At 38.7% G+C, this 16,737-nt stretch overlaps 1 protein-coding gene across 1 annotated transcript in view; it reads left to right on the top strand.

Annotated features, from left to right (window-relative positions):
• Positions 1-16,737, top strand: part of LOC149200428 (L-arabinokinase-like) — a 481,920-nt gene that overhangs the window by 38,259 nt on the left and 426,924 nt on the right. The gene's annotated exons all lie outside the window — the stretch shown is intronic.

Raw genomic sequence — 16,737 nt, 5'->3', positions numbered from 1 at the left:
TCAAAGAAAAGAAAAGATAAACCAAGTCACCTATGCTGATGCAATGCTGTTGAAAGAATGTCTTTGAAGAAGCAAATTGGATTTTGCAATTTTCAGGTGGTAACACTACCATTATGAATAAGATACCCAAATAAACCAAGTAGTTATCATTTTACAAGATTGATGTTCTTGTGCCTAGCATGGACATAGTCATCCATGGGCCTAATGCATTTGAATTCAAAATACCATCCTAGGTAATTTCTTACTGTGGTTTATGTAGGTGTAGTATGTTTGCATTGTGAATGAGTAGGGTTTCTTTCTACTTTAGTTCAATCTTCAATATTTTGTTTTTCTTGAATTTTATCATTGAGTTCTGTTCATTTGTGATTTGAAATAAGTAGCCTTCATTTATTAAGTCTTTTTGCTGCCTAAGTAAATAGCCTGCAAGCTAGTAGATTGACATAAAGCATAATGCACTAAAGCTTCACCAATGTGTCTCTAGATTTCATCAAGACGGTTCTATTTTATCAAGATGGTTCTATAGTTACTCTAGTCTAATGCATTGTTTTACTTCTGAATAAGATAGATGATATACATGGTCAATGGTGGTGGGAAGAGTAGACAACTTGATTAGATATTTTGGTGATAATTGAGGCAAAGAGGTTCTATGCCTTGAGTGAAAATACTTTGGATATTAGTCCTTCTTGATTCTTTGATTTTATGTGTAGTTTATATGAGGTTGCTAAGACGGTTGTGAGTGTGAAAAGATATCATTTATTGGCAAAAGTGGGCCTAAAATGAGTGGTTGGTGGGTAATGTTATGGATTTTGGGATCATGGGAAACCAAATAGTTGGGTAAGAATTTAGAAATGACAATCATGGAATTCTTTTGTAACTAGGTTTGCAATGAGGGTTCGATAAATGGTTGAAGGCATATAGAAACTCAATCCTCTCTCAAGATATAAGCACATTTTACTTAAGTAGTTTTACCACCCTTTACAATCCTACTCATCCTTGTTTTTTGTCTATAGATTTGTGATTGATCCATTGATTGTCACCTTTAGTATAATCTACACATAATAAGATGCGTAATTGAGTATACCACGTAAATCCTAAACACTATTTTCATTTAGGTTAGAAAGTGTTTTTATTGTCGAAATGCTTTAGACATTGCAAGATGTTTTTAGGATTTTTTTAGATAGACATAAATGGCATGAGAAACCATTGAGGTTGTTTCTCAATGGATTTTGGCAATTGTTGGATGTTTTCAAAATTTTTACCTTTATATTTATATATATATATATATATATATATATATTTTTTTTTTTCAATTTTCTACTTAAATCCAATCCAATTAAAAAATGAAAGGGTTTCTAACATGGGCTCTACAGTGAGCACGTATCCTTGATTGGAGTTGTCGAAGGAAATGTAACTAGGTTTGCTCTTCATAGATGTACTTATTCAAGAAAAGAAATATTATTTTTATAATATATGTCAATGAGTTTCTTGCTCATTGAAATAGGTCTAGCACTAGTTAAAGTGCTATAGGTAAGTCAAATAGTCAAAAGAAAAAGGTTGAAGACCTTAAAGGTCATGTTACACCATGTATGATTATGTATTAAAGTCAAGAGAATACCTCCAAGCAAAGTCAAGTCTCCTCCTATGCAAAGGCACCATCAAAGAAGCTCCTTCAAGCATGCAAAACCACCATAGAAACCATCCGAAGTCTGCACAACAAGTCGGCCTACAAACAGTTAACATGTCGGCCTTCTAGTCGGCCTAAAAGGAGGGACAGTCCTCTATATATAGAGGCTGTCCACTCCAATATAACACACCAAGATAGCTCTGAAAACAGTGAGGAAAAGGAGGCAAGAAAAGAGCGAAGAATGATGAAGAAAAGGGGTTCCAAGGGCAGCGAAGGAGAAGGGTATGTAACCAAAGTCAAGAGGACTGTTTTCTAGGGTAGAAACAGTCACACGTGCGAAGAAGGAGAGGGTCTCTCTGCTGTTATAGCAGCCCTCTACCACAGTCACATAAACCACATCATTTGGGCTAAGAGAATAGACCTAAAGTACTTCCCACTCAAGCGAAGAAGAAGGAAGAAGAGCAAAGGTAATAAGGCTATTCTAAAGCCTATTACAGTCACATGTGTGAAGGAAAAGGAGGCTGTCTCTGCTGTTATAACAGCCCTCCTATTACAGTCATTCAAGTTGATTGGTTGGTGAAGAGAAGGAAGGGATCATCTCAAGAAAAGGACTTATCAAAAGGTGTCTCTTCTAGAGCAAGTGTAACAAGGTTTATCAACAATTGAAAAAGAACGAAGTGCCGAAAGAAGAAGGTTGAAGTGTCGAAAGGAGGAAGTGCTGAGGAAACAAAGTGTCAGAAGGACTTGACTTGTGCTTGGAGGATATTCAAGTCAGGGGTCTAGGGTTTGGCATTGATCAATAAGAAGCTTCAATAAGAGAAACTTACTAAAGGGTTTTCCTCTCAAGAGAAGAGAGGTTTTGGCCCTGGCAGAGAGCCAACATCTTGTGTTCTTGTTCTTATGTTTTGGTAGCAGTTTGATGAAGTACACACACATGCATTAATAGAAGAAGAATAAGATTAAGCTAACAAGAAAAAGTAAAAAAGACTCCACAAATTGTTATCAAGTAACGAAGAATCACACTACACTTATTTGCCCTAGATTCTTCAACATGGTATCAAAGCTAAGGTGACACATCAAGGAAAGGGCAACTCAAGAACACTTATCAAGGACATCTACAAGGTTGAAGCATCAAGCCTAGAAGTCTCAATCACTTCAAGGACAAGAAGGTCTCCAATCCATCATTCATCAAGGAAGTCTACATAGCAAGAAGAAGAGCCTTACATAAAGGCACCTACAAAGAAGATCAGATCGAAGCAGGACCTACATCAAGCTACAAGTCATCAAGCAAATTTCATCATCAAGCAAGTCCACTTGGAGAAGGCAACTTGAAGAACATCAAGATCCAAGGAAGGCAAGCCATCAAGTCTTCAAGGAGGAAGCAAATCCATTACATCTCAAAAATCTATCAAGTAAGTATATGTCCCCTTTTGAATATACATCAATGTCTTTTTGCAAGGAAAGCAACAAATTGGTAGGTACCAATAACTTTCTTGCATGGAAGAAGAGGACTGATCTACTTCTCAAGGAGAATGAACTTCTAGAACATATCAAAGGGAATATCATTATCCTTGCTAAGGAACAAACTCAAGCCTTAGCTAAGTACAATAAGGATGAGACAAGAGCACAAAGGATTCTAATAGAATCAATCAAAAACTCTCTCATTCCTTATGTCTCCAAATTTGAAACATCAAAAGAAATTTATGATAAGCTAGTAGAGCTATTCTCGGTATCCACAACCAGAGAAGTAATATCTCTAAGGAATGAACTGTACATGATAAAGATAACAAAGGAAGGAATAGCTCCCTACTTCATGAAAATCTCTGAAATGAGAAAACAACTTCAAGAGCTTGGGGTAGCATCGAATGTGCTTTAGCCATGAAAATTGGTGGAGAGGCTAAAGCACATGAGATCTCCAAGACCCAGAAATGGTTTGGGCAGATTCTAACCGGTTTGGCAGATATTAAAATAATTAATATTTTTAATGGAGTTCCTAAGTCTAAATTTAGGAAAAATAAAATATTAATGGGTTAGAAGGTTCCAAAAGTCATGGATCAAGCCAAATCTAATCTTAGCTGTTGATTAAAGATTTAATCTCGACCGTTGAAGGACCAACGAGAAAAGTATAAGAGGAGGCTTGAGGGTCAGTTGGAAGATACACCAGAGTGATCAGTGATTCGATTTGCTAGAGTGGGGTTGCTAAGCAAAGTCAAATCAATGACCAGCAACAAGGGGCAGTGAGTACTAGACAAAGAGGCAGAGACAGTGCCAAGAGACCAGCGCAAAGGTAGAGAGCGAGAAGCAACAATCAGAGCAGGCCTCGTAGAGCCCAACAGAGACAACGCATAGGCTAGAGGGACTGCGTCATCCACGCAGAGAGCAGCTGGAGTGACACAGAGGGTCCCAGAGGCTACGCAGTGCCTTAGAGGTTGACGCAGAGGGGTTTGGGTCCGATGCAGAGGCCAGAAGGACCAGCACAATGCCTCAGTGTCGCTGGAGAGGGTTTCGTGGGACAAGTTTTCTGAATACCTGTTTCTAGTATTGCTGCTAGTTTTTTTTCTATGTCGGGTGAGCCAGTTTGACACCCAGTTGTACTCAAGGAAATACTGCATAATAATAAACCCTCAAAATAGCTGCACCGGTTTTCCCGCATTGGGTTTTTTCGGGGACATTTGTTCAAATATAACAGTGTCACTTGTGTGTTTGTTTTCTTTCAGCTGATGATCTGTAGATGTTGAGACTATATTGTGTTTATTTCGTTATTTATATGTTGTAAATAACTTGTTCGAATTTAACAAGTAGAAGAAATAAACCAGAAGAATATAGATTAAATTTCTAATGGACAGACTTAGAAATTTCAACATGGTATCAAAGCCTAGTTGTAGATCATAGAAGAGCTGAAAGCATCAACTAAGCAGAGCATTTGCAGTAGAAACATCTGTCCCGAGTGACAGAAGCTGATCTTTGCAGAAGCGACAGAGGAAGGGTTGACGCAGAGGGATTGCGTCATTAGTCTGGGCCAGAGAGAAGCCAGCGCAGAGGCTGAGGAGGGCAGAGAGAGGCTCATGTAGAGCCACGCAGAGACCAGGAGGGTTGACGCAATTGGCTGAGGGAGCTGTTTTGCCAGTGCTGAGATTGCGCAGAGCCTAGAGGCTCAGTCCTTCAATTGCTGGGGCATAGGAAGCTGTGGGCAGTTTGCAGGAGCAAAGCTGGTGGGGTACTGTGGTTAGAACAATACCTAACAGGGCAAAACCAAGGTAGAGGGAGTTGCTACCAAGGCGGATTTCTAGCCAAGGAATTCGGATCAGTGTTGCGGGTACCATAGTTTTAAAAAACGGTCGTTTCGAAATGAAAACGGTAGAGTTGGTCTGTTCCATTGCCCTCTGGAGTGACTCGGTACAAAAAACGGCTCGGTTGGCCGAGTCATGGCCGACTCGGCCAACTCGGCCGTTTCCTGTACTGACTCGGCCGAGTCACAAACAGTGGCTCGTAACCCACTAAAATAGCGATTTAACATTATTTTAATGAAATTTTAAGGGGTTTGCTGACTGGTTTGGACTTCAAGGTGTTTTATGAATTAGCTAAATGTTATTTGGGGTCCATTTCCCCCTCCCAAACCCTATTTAACACACTCAAATGCTTTCTACTATTGATATGCTATTCAAATTTCATGGTAATGTTAAATTCTTAAAGTAAAAGTGACATTCTCCTTAATCTTCATTTTCATCCTTTTACTTAAATTTTTAACATTACCATGAAATGACTCAGGATGTTTGAGAGTGGTTTCGGCTTCATTGGCTTTCATATGGAGAAAGTAGAATTTTAGATTTCATTCAAAATCTAGCAGACTTATCAGTTTTTCAGGATTTTAGGATTGGAGGATTGCAATGTTTCCATTGAATTTTGTCATGTATTAGGGTATGGAACTCGTATTTAATCAAGAGCACCAATCCCTCTATGTACCTTGATGTTAGTGACATTGGTTGTCAAACTCCTCTGGGATTCGTTCCCAGACCAGGAGCTTCTAAAAATGTCGCTCCCGCTCTCGTTTTCGCTCCTGCTCCCAAGTAACACAAAGAAGAGAAACCGTTTGGATAAAAAACGGTTAAATGATCTAGTTTATGTCCAATACAACCTCCGGCTCAGATGAAACCATTTGCTGAACAAAAGACCTGATTCAGATCCCATTATGTTGAAGACATTGATCCAACATCAGATTGGGTAGTGGAGAGTCGTCCAACAGAGTTTGATTCTGATGAGGATCTTGATTTGGATTTAGATATCGAGACATCAGTTGAAATTGAACATGTTGTTCAGTTGAATGCAGATCCCAATCCACCAGCCTCAGTCTCACAGCCAGCAAGGACTCCAGTTGTAGGTGCTTCCTCTGCTCAGCCATGACAGAAGCGCAACCGCATATCTACTTTATCTCAGCTTGCATCTGCTGCAGTTGCATAGCCTGCTAGTGGTACCACTTCTACAGCTATGGTTGGAGATGATGATGATGATGAGGAGCCATGGGGCCCCCTATCTGACTCTGATGATGATCCAGAGATTGATCGACATGATCTTGGCTCCTCTAGCAGTAGCTACTAGCCAGTCGCTGTAGTACTAGTACTGGAGTCTGGTCACAGTTTACTTTTGTTGTAGAGGCCATTTCTAGCCTCCTTGGTTATGTGTTTTGTTTTGAGTCTTTGATCATGTATGACAGTTGACTATGTATTGCCATTGGGTACCATTTTGATATAATGGATTGGTTCATGAGCCTACTTTGATCATATGTTGTCTTCCATCTATATTATAATGTTGTGTGTTTGGAAACATGAATGAAAGTCTTTAAAATTATGTTTAAAATCTTTAAAATTATGGTTTTTTATAAAAAAAAATATTTAATTTATTTTTTACAATGACCGAGTCATTGAAATTGAGCTGGCCGAGTCATTACCGTTTCGGAGTCGGAGTCGGAGTTTTAAAACTATGGCGGGTACACAAAAGATCGGAGAGGTGCAACTTAGCGATTGGCAGAGGATTTCCAGAAGGGAAATTAGGACTCAGAGGGAGTCTAACAGAGAACTTCTAGGCGGGAAGTAGAGAGACTCAGCAGGAGTTGAAAGGAGAACTTCCAGAGGGAAGTAGAGAGACTCAGAGGAGTCGACAGAAGAGCAGAGAGATGGCCGTGAATGGACTGAGGGATCAAGACAGGCTGGATGGGGCGTCCAACTTTGTGGTCTGGAAGGCCAGGATCTTGTCCATTCTAGATAGACATCGCATCAAGGGCTTCGCCTTGAGAACAGTGGATATCGCAGTTGACCCAGTAGCTAATGAGAAGTACGAGGAGGAAATAGCCAAGGCAAAATGCATCATCCTTGATGGGGTCAAGGATCATGTGGTCCAACTTATTGCCGAGAAGGAGATGGCAAACGAAATGTGGGACACCTTGAAGACGTTGTACCAGCATACTTCCGTGCAGAGGAAGATGTTACTTGAGAATCAGTTACGGTCATACCAGATGCTGAAGGGGGAGTAGATAGATCACTTACTCGGTCGATTGAAGGAGATCCGGGAATCCAAAAATGCAATGTTTTCCTCCAGAGGAGGTCACTATCAAAAGCGAGTGCCAGGTGGCGCTATGCACCTGCTGGAAAAACCTGTTTTTTCCTTGAAAAATTCAAAATTGCCAAAAAGTTTGCCAAATTTCTTGAAATTTGGCATGAGTGATCTGCATCAAGTACTATGTTGGGCCAATGAAGCTTCAGCCAAGATCTTGAGCTTATCTTGCTCTTTCTTGCTCCTCAAAGTCTTCCTCAACTTGGCTTTTAGGCTCCTTATCCTTGTTTTGCAAATTTTGTTTTGTGCCAAATAGTGATAAGCCATGTGTCGCAACATCTTTTTCTCCTTATTGGCTTTCTCAAGTAGCTTCTCCAAGTGCATATTTGCCCTCTCTAGCCAAGATTCCCAGTCAACATCAATCTCTTGCTCAAGTGGTGTCAATTTGACTTTCCTCCTTTTTGCTGCTTGCTTGTTTTCCCTTATGGTTTGTAGCTCCATGATTGTCTGTTTATCCTCCAACTGCTTGTTCCGTTGCTCAAGGTAATTAATGATCCACTTAGCCCTTTCAAGGTTAAGAGATAAGGCATGGATGTCAGCTTCTTGTTCTTTGATGATCTCCTTGAGTCTTGAGCTTTGGGAGCCCAAATCAGTATCCTCCTCCTGAATCAAAATAAAATCTCTCTCCTGACCTTTAGAAGGCCCTTCCTCATGCAATGGTTGCTTCCCTTTATCCTGTACCTGCTTTGCTGAAGAAGAAGGCAAAGCCCCTTTCACCCCGGGTGAAGATAGCATTTCCCTGTGGTTTGATGGAAAAAGTTTTTCCGAAAAACGAGACCCCTTCCACCCCAGGTGGAGATAGTACTCGTTTGGCAGCTACAAATAATCTCCTGGTGCCCTTTTCATAAGTGACAAATACTGGCACACCTGTAGTTTGAGTCTCATGAACCTCTTGCTGATTTGAAGGCCCTCCTTCCTCTTGAAATATTGATGGGGTCACTTGAGGGCTTGTGAAAACCTCATGTGAAATGAAAGTATCCCATGAAACATTCAACAAACTCAGCTGATGCAAAACAACAATCTTGATCAATGAAAAGTGATAAATGCTGTTGAATTGTTGATGAAGAGGTTTTCTTTGCACCAATGTAGCCATTTTCTCAATATTTCTGCATATGAAATAGGGGAGGTTCATCATCTTCACTTTAGTGAAATGCATCAGTAATCTAACATGATAAGTGTACAAGCAAGAAAATCTCCCTTCACAGGTGAAGTATTTGATAATGAGTTTCATGAGTGGAGCATAAGTGTCCTGTAGGTATCTGAAAGGAAAGACCCTATTGATTTGCTTTTGATAACTCGCCTTGATATAAGGCTCATAATGCTCTTTGCCTACAAGCTGTACTTTGTTCCACTGTTCACCCACATTTGGAATACCTGTTGCTTCAGCTATAGGTTCAGGTGTTAAAATGAAGGAAACACCTGCTAAGTTCACCTGGCCATTGTGAAGATGAAAGACAAATAGTCTAGCAAGTTCATGGTGGTATTTCACCCTCTCCACCATCTCACAAAACTGGTAGCAAGACTGATGTTTAAAGCATGTTACTGCAAAAGGGCAAGCTAGTAACTCTGTGAGTGTGGTGGGCTCCTCCTGGATGTGTTTTCCTCCCTTATGTGGTTTTCTTGGTGCATGAATCTCTTGGGAGGAATCACTTACAGTTTCCTCATCCCTTTCATAAGCTGAATCTGTTTCCATATTTGCCACTGTATGGTGTAAAATGATAAGTATGAAGAGATTTTATTTCAAGAATAGGTGACTGTTGTTTTTTTCTTTGGGATTTGGTGAGTGGGACTGATGAGTGAGATTTGATGCTGACTGTAGGGTTATTAGAGAGTGATAGGGTTTTGGGAAATAATGGGAATTAGGTGTTAGGGTTTTAGGGTTTGGGGATAGGGGGTAGGATAAGTGTAAATGAGAGAGGGAAAGGGGAAGAAAATTTAGGAAATGTAGTGAAGAGGGATGTGATATGGGCAAATTATGCAAAGGAGTAAACAAACAGCAAGAATGACAAAAACTGCAAAACCCTAGGCAATTTTGCAATATAACTGTGCAACAATTTAGGGTTTGAATTTTCACCTTTCAAAACACCATCAAGGATGACCAAATCTCTTTTTATGGCAAATTTGGAGGGTTTACTTACTTGGAGGAATAGTATTTGGAAATTTGGAGCTTTAGAAGGTCGATTGAATGAATTTTTGGCTTGGCAGACTGGTGTGCCGCACCAACACCCAGGTGTGCCGCGTCCGTTCAAAACTGTATGTAAATCCTACGCTCGGTGCGCCACGTTGGGCAGGTGCCTCGCGCCAAGAGAAATTTCGAAATTTGTTGCAATTTTCCTCTTTTCACCTCAAAACGCGATTTTCACTTTGTTCTCTCTCACTTTAGCACAAATGAAGTCTTATAACACAAGGAGCACTTTATATACTTTTTGGCTTTAATTTTTCATTTAGGAAACCCACTTTCTAATGTTTTCCTTTTCACTTTATTCTTTAAAAACTCTATTTTGCAGAAGCTGGAGTGTAGGAGTTTGGCAAGGTGACCCAGGGCTGCAGTTCTGAACTTATTACATATAAGAAAATTAAAATTACATGAAATTTTTATACATAGAACATAAAAACTCTGTTTTTCCTCAAAACAAGATTTTGAGGAAAAATCAATTACTGAGTATATCATTATTGAAATTTTGATGCTGAGACCTGATTAGACCTCCTCATGTGCCTGCTGACCATTATTGAGCTTTTACATGACTATGGTGGCAAACCCTAGACCTAATGAGACCTAAAACCCTAAAAATGGCTTTTGCAAATGTAATGACAAAAGATGACTGTAAATGACCTGAACTTGTAAAAATAGGTCAGCAGGTAAAGACCATGAGGGAAATTGATAATGAGCCACTACCATCAGATGATCCATGATCCTAATGGAATGCAGCTGATCGGATGAGACACCTAGAATGCATGCAAAAAGAGAATTTTGATCACTGATGGAGGGATGAAGATACCGACACTAACACTATAGATTCTGATGACGAAGAACTTCCAATATTTGAGGAGGAAGTTGACAAGGAAGGAGAAGGATCACACCATGAAGAAGAAGGGCCAAGTGAACCTGTTCAACCCGTGGTCATTCTCGAAACAAGGAAAAGATCTAATTGGTTGAAATCCACACTACTTGATGCAAAAGGTCATTGGGAAGCACAAGGATCATTTAGAGAAAGTAAGAGACCCGAGAAATATTCTGGGTATACTTCATACATGACAAAATTTATTGAAGCAAAACCATCCACCTTTAAAGAGGTTATAGAACATCGAGAATGGAAGGATGCCATGAATGAATAGTATCAATTTATAATGAAGAATGGAGTTTGGGAGATCGTACCTAGGCCCAAAGACAAATCTGTGGTTACTTCCAAGTGGATCTATAAGATCAAGCATGTAGCTGATGGAAGTATAGATAAGTATAAAGCAAGATTTGTGGCTAGAGGGTTCTCTCAACTTGAAGGCATCGACTATGAAGAAACATTTGCTCCAACAACAAGATATACAATGATTCAATCATTAGTCTCTCTGGCAGCATCGATGGGATGGAACATCCACCAAATGGATGTCAAGACTGTGTTTTTGAATGGCACTATAGATGAAGAAGTCTACATAGAACAACCCTTGGGATTCAAAATCAAAGATAGGAAGGCATATGTTTGCAGATTGAAGAAAGCATTATATGGCCTCAAGCAAGCACCAAGGGCATGGTATGCTAGAATGGATGCATACCTACAGAGAATAGGCTTCACAAAAATTTTTGCTGACTCGAACCTTTATATTAAGGTTGTAAACAATGAACCTGTAATTATTCTTTTGTATGTAGATGATCTTCTCTTGACAAGTGTTGAAGGTTGAATTGAAGAATGTAATGCTGTTAGTTTTTGGTAGCATTGGATGTGCTCTAGCCATGAAACATGGTGGAGAGGCTAAGGCACATGAGTTCTAAAGAACCCATAAACCATTTGGTGAAATTCCACCCGGATTGTATTTTATTAAAATAATTAATATTTTTAATGGGGTTCCTAAGTCTAAACTTAGGGAAATTAAAATATTAATGGGTATTAATCAAAATATGGGTGAGAATGATCTAGAAGGCAGATCAACTCATGTTTTAGTCTTAGCTGTTGATTAGAGACTTAATCTCGGTCGTTGAAATCTCAACAGGAAAAGTATAAGAAGGAGGCTTGGGTTTCATTTAGAAACACACAGAGAGATTGAGGAAATCGATTTTCTGAGGTGTGAAGTTCTCAGGATGAAAATTGATTGGGGAGATATTGTAGCAGAGGGGCAGTGAGAATCCAGGAGAAGGAATTTCTAGGGAATACAAGGCAGAGAGAGGACAAAAAGACGTCCAGAGGAACGCTGACATTGGCCTACGCAAAGGCAACGAAGTCAGTGAGGGGAAGTCGAGTTTCTGTAGAGGGAATTTGAATTTCAAGTGCCGGAAGCCAGGGTGTGAGATTGGAGGCAAGAAAGTCGATTTCTCAGCCAACAGAAGGACCAGAGCAGAGAGGCAGCGTAATGCCCAGGAGGGGTGACACAGTTTGACGCAGAGGTCATCAGAAGGTGGCGTAGAGCCTCGCAGAGCTGAGGATCAATCACTAATTCTCCAGTGGTAGCGTGAGATCATTTCACCAGTCTTTTGTGTAGTATTTTATCTCTAAAGGATTGCTAGTTGAGCATCCTAGATTTGTATTCAGAATTTTCTCTTGCATAATAATAAACCCTCAGAATTGCTGCACAGTTTTCCCACATTGGGTTTTTCCAGGGACTATTTTGTCCAAAAATAACTGTGTCCTATGTATCTTGTTCTTTGCTCAATTTCCTTGTTTCATGTAATCAAATTTTAAGTAGTGTAGGCTGCAGAAGTAATTTGCTTCAGTATTCAGAGAATAACTTGATGAATGAATATGAAAATCAAGTAGGTGAATTTGATTCTGATTTGCTGCAGTAGGGGTTCCTTAAGGATTAGGAATTTTCACATCAGTAAAATTTGACATGAAGGATCTTGGGTTGATGCATTACTATTTGGGACTAGAATTCTGGCAAGGACTGAATGAAATCTATTTGGGTCAAGGAAAGTATGTGATTGAGATTCTAAAGAAGTTTGAAATGATGGACTGTAAACCTATGACAACTCCGAGGATCACAAACTTGAAGAGATTGAGGAGTTCCGAATCAAGCCCTATGGATCCTTCCAAGTATAGACAACTTGTTGGTTCATTGATGTACTTAGTGAATAGTCGAATGGACATATGTTTGCAGTAAATGTCCTTAGTCAATTCCAAGTGGAGCCGAAGCATGGTCATTGGATAGCAGCAAAACATATTATGAGATATCTGCGAGGAACCATCAACTATTGTCTGAAATATGATAGAAGGAATGATGTCCAATTGATTGGGTATATAGATTTTGACTGGGGAGGCAGTGAACAGGATGGAAGAAGCACTACGGGAGGATGTTTCAGTTTAGGATTCTCCATGGTCTCATGGATGAGCAGAAAGAAAGACACCATTGCTTTGAGTAGTGCTGAGGCTGAATATGTTGCAGCATGTGAAGTAAGCAGGGAAGCAGTATGGTTAAGGAAGCTGCTATCCGACTTGTTTGAAGGACCGATGAACCCTACAGTGATACTTTGTGATAACACCAGTTGTATTCATTTGTCTGAGGATCCAGTGTTTCATGGAAAGACAAAGCATATCAACAACAAGTATCACTATATTCGAGAGCTAGTACAAAATGGTGTGTTGCAGCTACAGTATATCTCCACTAATGAATAGGTAGCTGACATATTGATGAAATCACTTCCGAACAAGAAGCTTGTATACTTAAGGGACAAGCTTGGTTTGGTGGATTTGTCCTCCCTAATTGAGAGGGAGAGATAGACACTACATTCTTGTCTTCACTTGGGAAGAAAGAATGGAGGATTGGGTAACCATCTGACATTCGATACTCTTTGAGAATGTGGTAGGGCATTCAAGACAAGAGTAGTCATGGACCGATATTCTTTGAGGATTAGCTACCCAAGATAATAATAGTCCAATGGGAGGTCATACTCTGTGAACACTCGGGTGGGGTATGTACCTTGGGAGACAATGATGATGGTGTCTATATATATCATTGGTCTCGCCAACATTGTGCTCTGATCTTGTGGAGAGATAGAGTTGTTAGTCAAGGCCTTGCTATGTGACAATGCTGGTTAATATGATGCTAGACAGATGGGTTACCAATTCGACTCTTCTTATGAGATCTCTTTAAATTGAGAATGACCATGTACCTCTTATGAATACCTCCCTAGTTAAGAGGGAGTGTTGAAAAGTGTGTAACTAGGTTCGGTCTTCATAAGTATGAAATGTATTCTTGTAAATATAAAATGGAAAATAAATTATTATTATTATTGGAGCATGGGTTTCATGCTCAAGCACCCATTGAGTGCTTCTAGGGTTTGCCCTAGGTATAACGGTCATTATCATTTATTGAAGACCCTATGGGCACATTGTAAATTGTAAAGGAAAATTTATTTTGTCTTTAAAGTGTCAAAATACCTCCAAGCTCAAGTTTGCCTAATGAGTTGTCATGTCAGCCTACATGAAGAGCCACGTTCACCCTTGAAGAAGTCTATATATAAGAACTCGTCCTCGATTTGGATCACTCACTCACTCATCTCTTATGTGAAGAAGCAGAAGAAGAAGTCAAGAAGGAAGTGCGAAGAAGAGGAAGTCGAAGTTTCTGGGCCTTATCTATTCTTCTGGGAAGATCGGAGTTAGGGTTTCTGCGCCGAGATCTCTGGTGGTTCGATTTTGGAAGCAAAAGAGAAGGGAAAGTAAGTGAAGGTTTCTTAGGGCATCTTACTAGCCCTAGGACTCAAGTGAAGGCAAGCAAAAAGAAGGGATTTGCAGGTTTTCCCCTCAAGACGAATGGTTTTGGCCCTGGCTTGCAGCGTATATACTGTGTCACTATTCTTACTGTTTTGGTAGCTATTTGATGTATTTCACATTGGAATAATAACGAACAAAGCTAATAAGTAAAAGGTAACACAAATAGTTATCAAGTTAAGAGAATTAACATATTCATTGCCCTATTGAATTCTCAACAATAATAAAAGGTGGCTATGTGACATATATGCTCCTAACTAAAAACACTACCATGTCACCACCACAATGATGAATGTACTGAATTGTGCCATCAAAGTTATCTCCAAGGACATGAATTGATCGCTTTGCACCTGACACCTTTCTCAGAGACACCACAACACCTACTGTTGAGCAATAGTTATTAGGAAATCCTAAGATTCCTTGGTTAACCATAAGCATAATACCAGGAAAGGTGTGTGGTTCCATAATATGTCTGTAGGAAATTCCCATAAATGATCTGGATCATTGTAAATAACTAACAACCTGATAGCAAAATGCTGAATAATATGTTCGTACATAATATGGGTAACAAAGCTTAACTTGCCTAATCAATGATTTTGGTTTGATTAAAGGGTATATTTTTGCTAAGGCCATGGAAAAGGAGTTCAACAATCAACACTACCAACATTAGGGTACACAAAGGTCTTGGTGCATTTTGATTAAATGCCAATCCCATATGGCTTGCTACTGTTGATTAAATGTCCATCCCAAACTCTAATATGTGATTGAATTCAAGGAAAATGTTGCAATCCTATTAGTCCTGAAATATTGGAAATTGGGAATTTTGCCAAATTTTGAATGGGATATGAAATTTTGCTTTTTCCATATGAAGTCCAATGAGGTTGGAACCACTCTTAGACATCCTAAAACAAGAAATGGTAACGTTAAAAAATTAAGTAAAAAGATAAAAATGAAAGAGAAAGGAAATGCCAACTTTAAAGGATAAAAAGAAAATATAAGGGAAATTCAAATGTCAACTTTTAAACATTACCATTAATTGCATTTTTGTTCCAGCATAGTAAAAAACTGACTCAAAGCAAATCAAAATAGGTAGGTTTAGTGTTGGAAACACATTGTATGAATGTTGGTACAGCTCAAAAACACATTTTTGACCATACAATTCACATTTCCCACACATGGGATGCATTTGTATGGCCAGAAACATGTTTCAATGTTGTACAACATGCATTTCCGCATTTCTGTATGGAAACGCTCCTGGTACGGCACCTGAAGTGATGTCTCCTCCAAAATAGTTATACAACTTAACTTATATAACATTACAAAGTAAACTTACATAACCAATATTATTTAATATATATCTTATATAATAGTTAACCTTCAATGTACATATGTAATTTTTAAGTTATATATATATATATATATATATATTTTATAAATAATTAATGTATTAGATTAATTACTCTTTATATCTTTATATAAATTACCAAACATTCATATATGGTTATATGAATGTAAATTGTTTCTCCTTGGCTAAGAACTCGTCTTCCTTGGACGTAAGGAAACAGATTAATGACCCAAGACCCAGAGGCATCTGGCAGGAGTGAAACCTGCCCCTTTATGGACCACAAATGAATAATTCCAGGTGGTGCGGTTTTCCTTGAATAACGGTGATGAGTCAGCCTGAATTCACAGATAGTGACCAGTGATGGTTGTCCTCACTGCTGGTTTGACAATTGAGTTATGATAGGTTTTCCCACTTTAAATAAAAAAATATAGTTATATTTTTATGTAAAATTTTATTTTTATTTTAAAAAAATAAAAAAATATATCTATATTGTTTGTACTTGCCATTTTCCTGCATAGGGATCTTAGCTTTTCAAAAATCTTATAAATCAAATCTGACTATTGGTAACTTAGCATAAACACCCTTAATATTAAAAGCTGCAGGTCAGCCATGATTGACAGCTACAAGAATTCCAGCCTGTCCCTGTTACAAATGCTCCATTATGGCCTTAGTAAAGTGAAGGCCGAGAAAAATTGCATGCTTGTTATGGTATATTTTATTTCTACTGGCTCAAAAGCTGAACGTATTTTTGTCAGTTGCAGTTGTTGTAAAACTAGTTACTTTTTGAATAACCATATAAAATCCTTTGATTCTGTAAATACTTAACAAACTATGAATCCCAATGGACAAAATATGTTATTTCTAGAGTTTTTTTAGATTTATTTATTCTATTATTTGGTTGCTTATTCCTGTTCTCATAACAAATTTAAGAGATAGAGTGTTCTATGGATGCCTGAAAAATATTTTGTCTTCTTACATTAGACATATTGTTCTCCTTTGGTGAAAGTTTCTTCTGATCATATGGTTGTAAATTATACATTACTATCCATTGCCCATCCTTATGGTCCATGCTATAAATGTTAGGCAAATTCCAATATAACAAACTAGATGAATCCGAGGATTTTCATGTGAGCTTATTTCTTATTTTACCATATCTATAAATTTTATGCAGCTTAGCATAACTGTTGAGTGTGGATCCACAGAATTTAAGAAGTTAAGATAATCTTTAACGATGCCATCATTTGAAT

This window comes from Pinus tabuliformis, chromosome 2_1 (genome assembly GCF_031772625.1).
Source record: "Pinus tabuliformis cultivar Carrire ecotype Pingquan chromosome 2_1, CPIR1, whole genome shotgun sequence".
Lineage (NCBI taxonomy): Eukaryota > Viridiplantae > Streptophyta > Pinopsida > Pinales > Pinaceae > Pinus > Pinus tabuliformis.
Note: the sequence above shows the minus strand (reverse complement) of the source record. Positions and strands in the feature narration are given on the sequence as shown.